This window comes from Schistocerca cancellata, chromosome 1 (genome assembly GCF_023864275.1).
Source record: "Schistocerca cancellata isolate TAMUIC-IGC-003103 chromosome 1, iqSchCanc2.1, whole genome shotgun sequence".
NCBI classification, from domain to species: domain Eukaryota; kingdom Metazoa; phylum Arthropoda; class Insecta; order Orthoptera; family Acrididae; genus Schistocerca; species Schistocerca cancellata.
The window spans coordinates 763,443,568-763,456,943 of record NC_064626.1 but is presented as its reverse complement, the minus strand read 5'-3'; the positions used below and the strand labels follow the sequence as shown (position 1 = coordinate 763,456,943).

Below are 13,376 nucleotides of genomic sequence, written 5' to 3'. Positions count from 1 at the left end.
TGCCAGGTACTCCATATCAACGACCTCAGTAGTCATTAGACATCGTGAGAGAGCAGAATAGGGCGCTCCGCAGAACTCAACGGACTTCGAACGTGGTCAGGTGATTAGGTGTCACTTGTGCCATACGTCTGTAAGCGAGATTTCCACACTCCTAAACATAACTAGGTCCACTGTTTCCGATGTGATAGTGAAGTGGAAACGTTAAGGAACACGAACAGCACAAAAGCTTACAGGCCGACCTCGTCTGTTGACGGACAGAGACCGCCGACAGACCATCACACAGGAATTCCAAACTGCATCAGGACCCACTGCAAGTAGTATGACAGTTAGGTGCGAGGTGAGAAAACTTGGATTTCATGGTCGAGCGGCTGCTCATAAGCCACACATCACGTCAGTAAATGCTAAACTGACGCCTCGCTTGGTGTAAGGAGCGTAAACATTGGGCGACTGGACAGTGGAAAGACCTTGTATGGAGTGACGAATCACGGTACACAATGTGGCGATCCTATGGCAGGGTGTGGGTACGGCGAATGCCCGGTGAACGTCATCAGTGAGCGTGTGTAGTGTCAACAGTAAAATTCGGAGGCGATGGTGTTATGGGGTGGTCGTGTTTTTCATGGAGGGGGTTTGCACCCCTTGTTCTTCTGCATGGCACTATCACAGCACAGGCCTAGATTGATGTTTTAAGCACGTTCTTGCTTCCCACTGTTGAAGATCTATTCGGGTATGGCGATTGCATCTTTCAACACGACCGAGCACCTGTTCATAATGCACGGCCTGTGGCGGAGTGGTTACACGACGATAACATCCCTGTAATGGACTGGCCTGCGCAGATTTCAAATGGTTCAAATGGCTCTGAGCACTATGGTACTTAATATCTGAGGTCGCGCGGTTCCAGACTGAAGCGCCTAGAACCGCTCGACCACACCGGCCGGCCTGCATAGAGTCCTGACCTGAACGCTAGAGAACACCTTCGGAATGTTTTGGAACGCCGACTTCGTGCCAGGCCTCACCGACCGACAGCGATACCTCTCCTCAGTGCTGCACTCCGTGAAGAATGGACTCCCATTCCCCAAGATACCTCCCCGCACCTGATTGAACGTATGCCTGCGAGAGTGGAAGCTGTCATCAAGGTTAAGGTTGGGTCAAAACTGTATTGAATTCCAGATGGAGAACGCAACGAACTTGTAAATCATTTTCAGCCAGTTGTCTGGATACTTTTGATCACACAGTGTATTTTCCCAATGACAAATTATGTATGTAGGCAGAATTATTAGCACAACGAAAAATAATTTTTTTTATTGAAATCTAAACCTCTTCTCAAGTATCATACCATCCAGTAAGTACAGAATACTTGCGCAGTATTCGCTAGTTATTCCTTTACTCTCTGAAGGGGAAAGAAGAAGAACACTTGTGCAGCCCGAAAAAAACAGTTGCAGTGATTTTCGCAAAAAGAAATTGACTGTGCCTCTTTTGGTGCAGGAGTACCAACGTCCAGTCTTTGCTTAGATAACTACTTCTTTCTTGGATGAAGTGATGGAACCATGTCATATTGACATTACAGGGTGGTGCACAAAACCAACTGGACTCTTTATAAGTGAATGTAGCCAGTCTTTCCGTGAGTATACTATTGACGAAAAGCTCTCGGATTTCCAACCGGGTTGCAATGTTAAAACACCGCGACGTTTCGAAGAGCGTCGTACTCATTATGTTCTGGAGTCATACTGAATATGACACACTTCGAAACGTTGCGATCTTTTAACGCTGCAACCCGACTGGAAACCCGAGAGCTTTTCATCAGTCAGTTGGATTCTTTTTACAGCGATTGTTGCACAAAGATTTGTCGTAGTTAACTCTTCGCGAAAATGTACCGAGTCCTATCTCTAGTACTGTACGGAGCAAAGTGGCGCAGTGGCCTGATACTGGCCTCGCACAAGTCAGGAGTGAAATTAAAATCTCCGTGCGGCCATAACTATTTAGGCTTTCGGTATTTGTTCGGTTTGCATCGAAGTTAGTTTTTCAGACTTACTCTCGTTCTTACTGTAACTGGACACATCTAATTTCGTTAAATTTTTTCTCCTGTTGAGCCAAACAAGACAATGCCATTCAGTGATTCAGGTAAGACCTAGTAATGTATATTTCTTCTTATTCCCAGATGAGTCACCTATTACAAGGTTGCAGCCTGAATTACTGGCCTAATTCCTTCAAAATTTCTGAATTTATAATTTAATGTAATCTAACTGATGCTTTAGACATACAATTCAGAGACTTCTCCGGCACTTCTGTTCCATTTACTGCTAATGCTCTAAAATGTCGTACTTGCGATGGAACTATAATTTATTAATCTTGGCACCTGCGCGTATCCAGTAGTTTCCAACAGAATGTCCTTTAGACTGTAATTTTTCTTATTCAAGTCTACAATTACTGCACTCTCTGTAGACTTAAACGTCTTACTCGATAATGTTTCGCGAGCGCAGCCAGTCACGTGCGCGGTATCTCATCTGGGCACCGGCCACACACGTTCACGTGAGCCGCCAAGTACGCCGAGAAAATTTCGAGATTCACATTAAAATTCTTTGTTAATTTTATGGCTTTTTCTCGTTCAGCCGTTAAAATCTCAGGGTCAGTGCGTCCCGATTTGCCCACAATGACGTCATTTCTGGTCTGTTACCTACTCTCATCTACATCTTACTTGTCGTGATTAGTAAATATAAATATTAACATAAAATGTTGTTGTTGTATCAGAAAGGTACCGAGCTCCTCTTATTTCATTACAATCAATTTTTGTCAGTACCTTTTAGCTTTTATCTGGAGGATTTATGTAATATACACTCCTGGAAATGGAAAAAAGAACACATTGACACCGGTGTGTCAGACCCACCATACTTGCTCCGGACACTGCGAGAGGGCTGTACAAGCAATGATCACACGCACGGCACAGCGGACACACCAGGAACCGCGGTGTTGGCCGTCGAATGGCGCTAGCTGCGCAGCATTTGTGCACCGCCGCCGTCAGTGTCAGCCAGTTTGCCGTGGCATACGGAGCTCCATCGCAGTCTTTAACACTGGTAGCATGCCGCGACAGCGTGGACGTGAACCGTATGTGCAGTTGACGGACTTTGAGCGAGGGCGTATAGTGGGCATGCGGGAGGCCGGGTGGACGTACCGCCGAATTGCTCAACACGTGGGGCGTGAGGTCTCCACAGTACATCGATGTTGTCGCCAGTGGTCGGCGGAAGGTGCACGTGCCCGTCGACCTGGGACCGGACCGCAGCGACGCACGGATGCACGCCAAGACCGTAGGATCCTACGCAGTGCCGTAGGGGACCGCACCGCCACTTCCCAGCAAATTATGGACACTGATGCTCCTGGGGTATCGGCGAGGACCATTCGCAACCGTCTCCATGAAGCTGGGCTACGGTCCCGCACACCGTTAGGCCGTCTTCCGCTCACGCCCCAACATCGTGCAGCCCGCCTCCAGTGGTGTCGCGACAGGCGTGAATGGAGGGACGAATGGAGACGTGTCGTCTTCAGCGATGAGAGTCGCTTCTGCCTTGGTGCCAATGATGGTCGTATGCGTGTTTGGCGCCGTGCAGGTGAGCGCCACAATCAGGACTGCATACGACCGAGGCACACAGGGCCAACACCCGGCATCATGGTGTGGGGAGCGATCTCCTACACTGGCCGTACACCACTGGTGATCGTCGAGGGGACACTGAATAGTGCACGGTACATCGAAACCGTCATCGAACCCATCGTTCTACCATTCCTAGACCGGCAAGGGAACTTGCTGTTCCAACAGGACAATGCACGTCCGCATGTATCCCGTGCCACCCAACGTGCTCTAGAAGGTGTAAGTCAACTACCCTGGCCAGCAAGATCTCCGGATCTGTCCCCCATTGAGCATGTTTGGGACTGGATGAAGCGTCGTCTCACGCGGTCTGCACGTCCAGCACGAACGCTGGTCCAACTGAGGCGCCAGGTGGAAATGGCATGGCAAGCCGTTCCACAGGACTACATCCAGCATCTCTACGATCGTCTCCATGGGAGAATAGCAGCCTGCATTGCTGCGAAAGGTGCATATACACTGTACTAGTGCCGACATTGTGCATGCTCTGTTGCCTGTGTCTATGTGCCTGTGGTTCTGTCAGTGTGATCATGTGATGTATCTGACCCCAGGAATGTGTCAATAAAGTTTCCCCTTCCTGGGACAATGAATTCACGGTGTTCTTATTTCAATTTCCAGGAGTGTATGTATGTTTTTCTGTATCTTGAAATAAAACAACCCTTTTGTTTTACATTCCCGTTTTGAAAGTTCCGTTATTCCAATGGTACCTAATAAGGGATTTCGCGTAAAACATTAAATCTCATAAAATTTATTATTCCATTTGTTTACTAGTAGGTCATGCTTGTCCAATATATGTTCGCAATATTTTACATTTACAAATGGAGCCATAATTAAGAAAATTTAGGTTAGTATTGTTATCTTTCAGTATTTTATATGATATGATGTACATCCTATGTAAAAGTCATTTCTACTGTATACGACAGTTTCAGCATAAAATAAGCAAGGTTTTGTGGATAGTTACTCACAAAAATGTTAAACTTTTAATTGTTAATTTAATAAATTTGCACTGTAGTTTTGTTGACTTGATTGTTAAAATACGTATAAATAGGAGGAGCACAAGACTCAAGAATGGACAGTTGAAGACAGTTTTGAGACGCAACCCCTTTGTCACACGTCTGCGCAATAATGTAATTGTTGTAATACAGTATTGTGACTATGTAGCCTGTTATGTGGAGTGGGCGCCCACTAAGAAGAAATGGTGCAGCTTGTCATAAATAAACCCCTATAAAACGACTTGGTACCTGGATTATTTCATGGAATTCACGTAACTTGATCCAGTTAGGAAATGAAATGGACCAAGGCAACGACTACTTCAGCAACAGCAGCAGCGGGAAGCAGATTACTCCGAATTACACCGAACTAAGATAACGTATAAGAAATCAGCTGAACTATAAGAGTGTCACAGCCGAACTAATTACTAAAGTGTAATGTTTTGGAAACTGTTCTAGCCGTAAACATTTGGAATTGTCTCAAAGTAATTCTTTGAGTGGTGGAGGCGAATGTGATCAGTAAGAAACACCCCCATGATTACACGTTTCTTGATATCTGTGGAACAAAAGAATAACAACAAATTTTTTTAAGTTTTTTGTTTAAATCAAATTATCTCTTTTCGATGTCGAAAATTTTCGCCCCAGCGAAATTTCACTGTCTTCCCCACGTAACCATAGTTTCGTTACACTCTCCCAGTACACAGTTAACATTTGTAGTAAGAAACTTGTAATTTCTTTCAGAAGAGATTTCTTCATTTCATATCTTCTTCTAAATATAACCGGCCATTATTAAACAGCGTGGAGAAAACGAACCAGATAATGAGGAGAAAGCAAGGCATGCAACTTGGAATCGAGTAAATTTTTCCAAATAGCCGTAGGTGGGAGACGCACCGTTGTGGAGCTGTAGCCACGAAGCGGCAGCCAATCAGCGATGAGCCCTCGGAAGTCAATAGCTGTGAAGAGCTGGTCGCAAGAATTTGTGATCCCGCGACAGTTATTCGCAACATTCTACGAATTTTCGAGAAGATGCGCCAACCTTTTCTTCGTCGGTGTCAAGTTTATATGAATAGGTGGTGTCTGTTCCTTCAGACATGTCCGAAAGAACAGACTCTAAGCATTCATACAACTGATACACCTCGGTGGGCTATGAATCCACAAGCACCAGTGCAGATGCACACTTACGTTCGACCTTCAGCGGTAATCTAAAATTAGCGAGCACATAGGGAATAGACAGGGACTGTGGATAAGTGGTGGTGATAGGGGGGAATGTGGCCGGTCGAGGAGCATGCCGAAATAGTCCGCGTATTTGCGCTTAACTCTGAGTCCAGGTAGTGCAGTGTTTAATGCAACTGGCTAGTGAGCAAGAGATCCCGGCTTCGAGTCCCAGTCTGTACTACGATGCCAACTTTGTAGCCTTTTTGGAGACACTGATTTAGAGCATTTTTTGTAAAAAAAATGTGACTTGATGAGAAAAGAGCATTCCAAATTTCGTTTGCTTTCTTTTTCACCATTGTCCTAGTTCACACTTAATAATTAGCCAGGTTTGTTGCTCTTTGTGCACTAAGAAAAACTAAAACATGTGCTGAAACTTTCTGGCAGATTAAAACTGTGTGCCGGACCGAGACTCGAACTCGCGATCTTTTCCTTTCGCGGGCAAGGGCTCTCCCATCTTTTTTTATTTTTATTTATTTATTTTTGCATTTTTGCTCTTTGTTGATCGTTGGGTTTAGTCGTTGCGGACGTCACATGACATCCGTTAAAGTTAGTTTGTTGATCCTTCCACTCAGCTTTTTATTACAGAGGCCAACCAGCTCTCTGACAGAACACGCTGAGCTACCGTGCCGGCTAGATCATAGGTAGACTACCTTATCAATGCGCTGTTTCTGTAGTACAACTTATCATCTTTACAGATTAATAGCATTGCGATACTTTCTGGACGACTGATTTAACAGTCGAGCTGTACCCACTAAACACCACAGAAAATTCGCGTCTAATATAACCGGCCATGGACAGGATATTAAAGTTTCTGTGGCTGTGATTTATGTTCAGCTAATTTAATTAGCACCTGCGCTGTGGCTCGCGTTTGGGGGAGGACGAAGGTTCACAGCCGCGTTCGGCCATCCTGATTTAGCCTTTCCATGATTTCCCAAAATCGCTTCAGGAATATGCCAGGATGGTTCCTTTGAATCGGCACGACCGATTTCCTTCCCCGTCCTTCCCTAATCCGAGCTTCTGCTCCGTCTCTAATGACCTAATTGTTGTCGACGGGACGTTAAACACTAATTTCATCGTCACCTGCGTTCTGTAGCATTACAGGTATTAGTTGGGACAAATTAGTTCAAACATACACTCTTTCGGGCGCTCGTTGTTGATTGGCTGTCGTTTTGTGTCCGTAGTTTTACAATGGTGCATGCTCGACCTGCGATTACGTGGAAAATGTTGCTTAATTGGACGCCCTCCACCTTGCTCAAACCTTGATATCTGGTTGCTTTTCTCCATCCGGCGTTGTTATATAAATTTTTGTAACTTCTCGCAATGGTTTTTCGTTTACAGTGGGATTCTGGGGCATGACTAGTATCGCTTTTAAGCGGTCTCGTGTCTTAGGTCTGACTCGAGGAGGGTCTGTGCTGTGCTCGTTATAAAACAAGTCTTTGATCACACAAGACGAGCGAGTGCAATGCTTGTTATTTTATCTGTATTCTTAATACAACTGATTGTTGAATTTGCCCACTGTACACAATGAAAAGGCCGCCGCAGTGCGAACAAATTGGGCGTACAACAGCTTACATTTTCTACTTGTGTGTTACCTAACAATGGAAAACCCGTAGCACAGTAAGGGACCTTGATACCTAAATGAAGGCCTAGATTAACAGTTATTTATTTGCTCTAATGTTTGACAAAAATTACAGTAAAATTAATAGAGAAGACTCTCCCCTAAAACTCAAATAAAATTAAAAAAGGAATGTAAGACTGTAGGGACGTACTAAAAAGCGTGAAACTCTTTAAGGAGAAAATGCAACAATGCCTGTTCATCTGGGCCGTTTGCAAAAACAAAGTTAACGAATCAACAAGAGGCCACAAATTATAACCAAATTAAACAACACAAGTTGTGTGACAAAGTAAGCAAGTAACGAGATGCTCAGAATGTAGATCGCGCTATTACAATTTTCGACACTTATATTTCTCCAAATCAGCTAGCAGGCGGCAGTCAGCACCATTTGGCACCTGGAGATGACTCCCTCTCAAAGACGGCCTGGAGACGAGTGCCCAGAATCTGACTTGACAGCCCTCCACTCTACTTTCAAAAACCTCTACATGGAGGGAGCGAATTCATGCTGTTGTCAATGTCATCCTCAAGAATATCGCCCATTTCACAAAAAAAAGGACAGCTGGGGGAACATAGCAGAATCTTCCCACACTTGGCGTACAAAATGCACAATCACAAACACAGTGTTCGTACCAGCACGGAGAAGTGTTTCCCCAATTGGTCGGACCCTTTGGACCAAGCGTAGTAGCAGGGCGACTCAGTTCAAAAGGGTAACATAAATTTTGGGAACTGTCGTTCTTCGTCGGCCGTGCGATGCTACAACGTCTCGTCCTTTGATGTCCATGCAGAAAAGGCAGCAATATCAAAATAAATTATTCTCTAGGAATGAATGTGGTGACATGGCGCCCCCTGCTGACAGCTAGGCCAGGGAGCCAGCCAGCTCTGCTCGTAACAGCACGAAACAGGCAGCAGCTTCACATCTGAGAAAACTTCCTGCCTCCCTGGGAGGAGCACTTCTTCTAATGAGATTCACTGACTGCCTTCTGCCGACAGCAGGACCCTGAGAACACATCAGCAGTGTACCATCCCAGCGCAAAAAATGGATTCTTTCCTCCCTCACAAAATAATAATCATGAAACAATAGCACACAGCAATATGTGACAGTAGTGTCACAAGCTTTTATTCTTTTTAATCTGTTTTTGCGATTTCTCTAACAATAATATTTACCACTCTCGACAATTCTTTTCCTGCACCTACACAGTTATGGGTATGCTCTGACTGTAAGTATATAAGGAATTGTTTCTTTCTGTGCACCTCAGTTACTTCAGTTTGTGTCCATTGATGTTATGTACTTCAGATCCCAGTACTAATAGCCTATCTTCTGTCTTTAACCTCCTCTAGTTTGTGTTCTGTGGGTGGATTGCGTTACGACTTTATCTTCCTTAATATTTTACTCCAACGACACTTAGGTGCAGCAAGATGCAGACTAGGAACCAGCTGATTGGGATCATGTTTTAAACGCACCTTTCGAGCGCCCCCAGTCCATTACTTTAGACATAGTAAATGATACACTAACGTACTAGTGCTAAATTTTAGTAGAGCAGAAGCTACGGTAATTTATCGTCTTTCTCTGGCCTCCTATAAACACCATAGTTGAATGTTTACGCGCCTAGTTCGTCCGGTGGTTATCTGCTGCCAACAGTTCGTCTTATAATGACGCTCAACGCCAGTGTGTTTCCTTCTGTTGAAGACGACGAGGTCCGACTTAAAGGTTGCACACATGTATTCTTTATCCCGTCTTAAACGCACTTTGGAAGGCATCCCAGTCATATTTGTTCACGAAATATGATATGATATGTGAGTACGTAACACAATTTTTACAAGAAGTTCAAAGAAAGATGTCATACAAATTTAACATTAGTTCACTTAAGTACTCCTGCTTTGGCTTGAATGTATCAAAATGACAACGAAAATGTCCGTAGCTAAGAATAAACAGTAGAAATAACGTCAAACGTAATGACACAAAGTACGTTCACTACAGAAAGCCTCCAACATATTAGCATTTGTATCAATTTGAAACAATGATCCTTCGTACAGACACGAAAACCAAAAATTAGAAGCCTCTGTTTAAGACTTTCTTAATAAGATTATGTATTTGCTTATCTTACACAAGATGAACATTCACGATAGTTGTTTAAAGTGGCGTCTCCCAGCTGCTGTGTAGGCATTTTCGCACAAAGTTTTGTCACGCCGATTAGAATAGCTCCGGAATTCACAAACCTGTGTGTCCTGCGGAGCGGGAATAGTGACGACCGTTGCACCCTGGGAGTAAGCAATGAAAGTGGCAGAGGCTGGGCATCCCTTTTAACGTTGCTTAGCCCTTAAGTTGTTCGAACAAAGAGGCAGCGAGAATCACCCCAGGAGATCCTTTTTAGTCTTAATAGTTGTCTCGCACACATTTCCTACAAGAAGAAAAGTGGGATCAGATCACGTGAACAAGCTGGTCATGGAACAGAGATTATCTAATACACGTGTCCATTAGTAAGATATGCAAAGTAACCTGGTGTGCCATGATGATGGAACCACATACTTTTGTGAAGATCTGGTGGGATATTTTTCAACGACATGGACATTGTCTCTCTCAGAAACACGACATATACTCTCTGAAGTTAAATGAGGAAGCTGATACGTTATATTAACCAATAACTGAGTATACTCGCCCATAGTTTCACTGAAAATTTGTGCTGGTGGTTCTTCAAAGTTGTAACGCTATAATTCACAAGGAGCCACACGTATCTAAACCGATTACTGAGTATTCCAGTTCTGATAAAACAGGCTTCACCCAAGGAATGTGACGATCGACCATTCAAACAACAGCACCCTTTGGTTCTACACGACGGGAGATGCGAAGTCAGTAGAAGTTAGCTGCAATTTTTAATTGAATTTATTGGCTTTTAGCGTAAATTCATACATACTCAAAAAAATGGTTCAAATGGCTCTGAGCACTATGGGACTTAACATCGGAGGTCATCAGTCCCCTACACTTAGAATTACTTAAACCTAACTAACCTAAGGACATCACACACATCCATACATACTTACTTACTTACATAACATATGCAGGTATTGATAAAAAATTAATTTTGAAAAATATCTAAAAATCTGCCAACCGGTTGCATAGGTTTTCTATATACCTTGACCAGGTTTCGTCACCTCTAAGGGGGACTTCATCAGAAGGTAAGGTAATTTACCTGTGTTTAGGATTTTCTTTCTGATGTCTTTGTACTTTGAGACAGCCTTTGATACATGGGCGGGTAAGAAGCGTACAACTTTGAACATGGCTGGCGTCTGCAGCAAAAGCATACACAAATTTGAAAAAATATGTAAATATCTGCCAACCGGTTGCATAGGTTTTTTATGTTCCTTGACCAGGTTTCGTCACCTTCTGGTCAAGGTATATAGAAAACCTATGCAACCGGTTGGCAGATTTTTACATATTTTTCAAATTTGTGTATACGGTTGTTGCAAATGTCAGCCATGTGCAAAGTTATAAAATTAATGTTAGAACGGAGAGCGTGACCTCGCACCCACACACGTTGTAAACAAAACACACATAGTTACATACCAACACTATACAATGATTGTAAATTCAAATTGAAACTGTGCTGTTCACTTCAGTGACATGTTGGTCTTAGACGTGGATGTTTGCGGCAACAGTGACCTTGTACATCGTATGGAAAAGTCTTTGATCTTGTGCTGCTAACAAAGCCGTCAATAATGCCTAGGCTTCACAAGTTTTTGTGAAATGATTGTAGTACTTTCCTGCAGCCTTGGACACAAAAAAAAAAATCTGCTTCAATTTCTCCCCAACAGCAGCAAGGTGTCTCTACGAAGTGTAGCCTGTGATAATGTTTACAGAAACATCCCTGGTTAAATTTGACTCTGGCTATCATAGAGGTGAGGCGCCTAGGCACTGAATTTAAAGGAGACTTCGTGGAATAGGGGAAAGACGAGTGAACTGTTGCGTGCTTCTTGCCTTTGTGTCTTGTTTCCTTCCATTCCCGTTACCAGTCTTCTGTCGTGCGTCTGTGGAGGACATACCGGTGATCCGTACTTGGGATTGCATTCCTGGTGGTATGTACTACCGCAGCAGCTTTCATTGGCTAAGCGGTCGCCAGCCTCGTTGCCAGTGATTCCACAGTGTGATTTCACCCGAGCGAAATTAAACGGAATGGCCTTTTTCAGGCATCGATTACAGCATTTTGATAATCCTGTATACAATGAGGTTCTCAGTCACAGGTGCTAAAAATTTTAAGTACTGATTAAAAATACACAGATGCTGTCATCTACGAGCAGAAACGAAATGCTTTTACTATCGTAACGAGTTCCGCAGTCATGGTACTTACGTCTGTAGGTAATATGAAGAGCACAGACATCGGCAAACATGGTATGCAGAACGTACTTACGAGAGTCACGGGTTTTGGAGCCGTCAGTGTAGATACGCATGTTGCTCCTAATACTATCTAAAAACTGTGCCATAATTTTATTGTTAATGTCAGCCTCATGGTCAAAAGTAATCCCAGTTATTATGTTCACCTTAGACAATTCCGGTGGGAATGAGACGCTAAGGCTATTTCGTCTAGGTGCTCTAATGATCTTCCTTGAAATCTCCTGAGTATCTGAATACGCATGGGCTAAGGAAGGAAGAGTTCTATAAACCCAGAAGCGTCCAGTTAAACAGTGTTCATATTTGAGGCGATCTATTTAAGATTGTTGGATTCATGTTGATTTCTTTTAAGGAGAAATTTGGCTCAGAGATGCCACCGGCGTAAATAGATTGGAGGTTCATATACTTCAACCAAGAGTACATAGTTAGGGATGGAGCGCATTATTCCCAAAGCATCTCTCAGCCCTATGTATTGGCATTTATTAATTCTGTTGAGGTAACTGTCATGTGCAAATCCATGATAACCACTTTCACAATAAATGGTTAAACGAACCATCGTACGGTAAAGTGTCGATGCTGTACCGACGTTCAAGCACCAAACAAGTCCTGTTGCAGATCTGATTATGTTGACAGCCATCTCGCATTTGTTAGCCAGATACTGAGTACGCATTCCAGGTTAGCTTATGGTCAATGAAGAGTCCCAGGTATTTGAGTATCATCTTCGTAGGGAAGTTCTACGGTCCTAGTTCTATTACCGCTGGCAGATTCGCTCTGTGCCTCGAAATCGATATTGCATTTGATTTAGCTGTGGATATATCCTAGCTGTAGTGGTATCCTAGCTGTGGATATATCCGTTTCTTGTGAGCCAGTGTTGTAGCGCGAACATTGCGGTTGTCAGTTGTGACTTAATATTCTAGGATTGTATTTTCCACGTAAATACATATATCCTCCGCATACTGCAAAACTTTCCTCTTTCCCGTGATTATCTATTAGGTGAGTGGTGTAGACATTAACTGGAAGAGGTGCCAATGCCATACGGAGGTGCCGACCTGAAAAACATTTCTGCATTTGTGACGTGCAATGTAACGAACCAAATGAGTGGAGAGACAGCTAGTTAAGGCCGTACGAGATGAAATCGTCACATCTGCTTGGATGTCCAAGCGGGGGCGTGTGTGAAAAGCAGGCAACAGAGCAAAATGCTGACATCAATACGACGTTAGATTCTCTGCTGGGCACGCAGCGTCGACTGTCACACGGAGTTTATCCTTGCCGCCTGAAAATGCTTGTAAACACATAAATACAAAATGGACGAATCACAAGCCGATATTTGAACTGTGTATGTTCTCTTTACATTAAAAAGCGATATTTAATTACATATACATAGACAATAAGTGCCTGTATTCTAGCAAGTTATATGGGAAGATTTTTTGCTGCGTTATCATCCAGCAGTTATATAAGTAATACTGAAGGCTTGAGTAAGGAGTAGATATGTGCCGGCTCCTGATTCGAAAACGTTACCACATGTTGTTTGAGCCCTTCTGGAGA

At 43.6% G+C, this 13,376-nt stretch overlaps 1 protein-coding gene across 1 annotated transcript in view; it reads right to left on the bottom strand.

Annotated features, from left to right (window-relative positions):
- The window catches only part of LOC126186823 (uncharacterized), a 298,174-nt gene that overhangs the window by 246,129 nt on the left and 38,669 nt on the right, over positions 1-13,376 (bottom strand). The gene's annotated exons all lie outside the window — the stretch shown is intronic.